The sequence below is a fragment of the Ostrea edulis genome, chromosome 10 (assembly GCF_947568905.1).
Source record: "Ostrea edulis chromosome 10, xbOstEdul1.1, whole genome shotgun sequence".
Taxonomy (NCBI): Eukaryota; Metazoa; Mollusca; class Bivalvia; order Ostreida; family Ostreidae; genus Ostrea; species Ostrea edulis.
In genome coordinates, this window is record NC_079173.1 from 4,613,630 (window position 1) to 4,615,800 (window position 2,171).

A 2,171-nucleotide genomic window follows, 5' to 3' on the forward strand; every position below is an offset into this window, starting at 1 on the left:
TGTAAACTGGGTTTATACTTTTCAGCTAACAAGCATTATTCTGATCACTTTTTGTCTTGCATTTATATGTATGTTAACTTTTAACATTTCTAGGGAATAGAGGATTCAAGTTTGTTCAAATTAAGTGTAGATAGTTTATAAGTAGTAAACATTTTATAAAATCTTATAAAAATCTTCTTAAGAACCACTCGGCCAATTTCAAACAAACTTAACACAAATCATCTTCCGATTGAAAGGGGCCTAGTGACCTTTGACCTTCTTGGAGAAAATCTAACCAAAAAAAATGTTTCACAAACTGTTTAAGGTAGGACTTTTAGATTATACAGATTCCTATGTTTTTATGGGAATAAAGATTGCAAAAATCTTTTAAATTCACAGTACAAATGTAGTTGTGAGAATGTGGCCCATGGGCCTTTTGTTTTTGTTAATGCTTGACAGAAAACTGTAACAACTGTTTGACGATTATTGACTATACATTTATACCTATGAATGTAGTCTAAGCTGTATGGTATGCAATTGAAATTTCAAAATGTTTTTTTAAACAAATTATATTGCTAGATTAAAATTTCCTTTCTGAAAATAATGAGTGCTGAAGAAGTAATGACTTTAATTTTGTTTTCAAATGAAAAAAAATTGAATGGATATGAAACATATATGAGGATCTCATTATAGAAAAATTAAACATTTTTACATTGCAAGAAATGGGATAATATAGATTTCTAAGATCAAAAACAAAAGGCAAAGCATTAAAAAAAATCAATTGCACTGTACAAAAACAAAATAATTTCTACGTCTTGTTCACTTCTGGTATAAACTTATGAAAATAGAAATCGATGAGTTTTTCAATATTTATCGCCCAGTTATAATCCCTTGCAATACGGATAAATGCGAGATCTTATGTCCATACTACCAAATCACAGTACATTATGTTTGCAATATAAAGTTGTCCTTGGACTTGATGATAATAATCAGTGTTTTCTTTTAAATGCAATTGATCAGCTACTTTTTCTGAAATTAGAAAAGGTAAAGTTAGAACATTTTAATCATTTGTATGCTGATGGTGAAAAAAGAAAAATCTTATTTTTAATTCTTGGTGATTTTTAGCTTTTTCATTTCTTATCAATAGTGCAACATTAAACAGTTAATCATACCAAGGAAAAAATCTTGGACAACTTCAACTGCATCTGTTATCGTCATATCTCTAGCTGAGTATGGGCACTTAACTTCAATCAGGACAGGTTTCAAGTACTTAGCTGTCTCTGACTGGAAATGCAGAATATCTGGTGGGCAACATGGCTGATAATTGACAATGCCATCTGGGGAAGCTCCTATAACTCTAGATTCATGTAGACACAATCCTGACAAAAACAAATGAAACTGATATAAAACATGAATACTTTAGGAAGGCTGTAATATTAACTATCCTGGGGTTTAAATATGCCTGTTTCATTTACAGATGCCCTTAATACATTTGACATCACAACATATAGAAGTAACAGTAAACTTGATGTACAGTTTTAAAGTCAAAAGACCCCCCTTAATCTGAAAGTTAGAAATAATTGAGGGTTGGGGTGTCAGTTCAGCAGAACAAGTAAAATGCCTATATTCATTTTGCAGTAAATATTATATACAATACCATAGTAACGCAACTAACCAGATGTGTCGTTTAAACTGTAACATCCCAGTATTAGTAATTACCTATAAGTTGGATCAGAAGATGGATACATTTCCTCAGTTGTCTCAATATTCTTAGGTTGAGACTTTGGGCGTTTCAACCAACTACATCTCACATCAGTCTTACTAGCATTCTTGTATCTGTAAATACACAAATTGACACAATTTAATACACTCAAAATCATTCAGAAGAAACAAAGTTTGATGCGGAAGCGTTCTTCATCTTACCCAATGAGAAGAACTGCAGCAACATGATGACATAAGTAATCCCTCAAGACGCATTAACAGGAAGAATACTTAACGATATCATCATCCAATTCATCCTAATGTAATATACAAAAAGAAGGAAATGTTAAAGTTGTAAGAGTTAGGAATTATCTACTGTGCATTATAAACATTATTTGCACCCCCCCCCCTACTTTTCTAATCTCAAAAACAGTAGTTGAGGCCGGATAACGGTTGGAGAAGATCTGATTTTATTTAGGTTACAAATAGTT

The 2,171-nt window shown here is 31.6% G+C and overlaps 1 long non-coding RNA gene across 1 annotated transcript; it reads right to left on the reverse strand.

Moving 5' to 3' along the window:
* Positions 1-848: 848 nt before the first annotated feature.
* On the reverse strand, positions 849-1,816 carry LOC125666563 (uncharacterized). The gene is made up of 3 exons (XR_007366735.2): positions 1,699-1,816; positions 1,152-1,358; positions 849-1,008 (listed from the first exon to the last, which is right to left on the reverse strand). It is a non-coding gene; the product is annotated as an uncharacterized LOC125666563 (long non-coding RNA).
* Between the last annotated feature and the right edge of the window lie 355 nt (positions 1,817-2,171).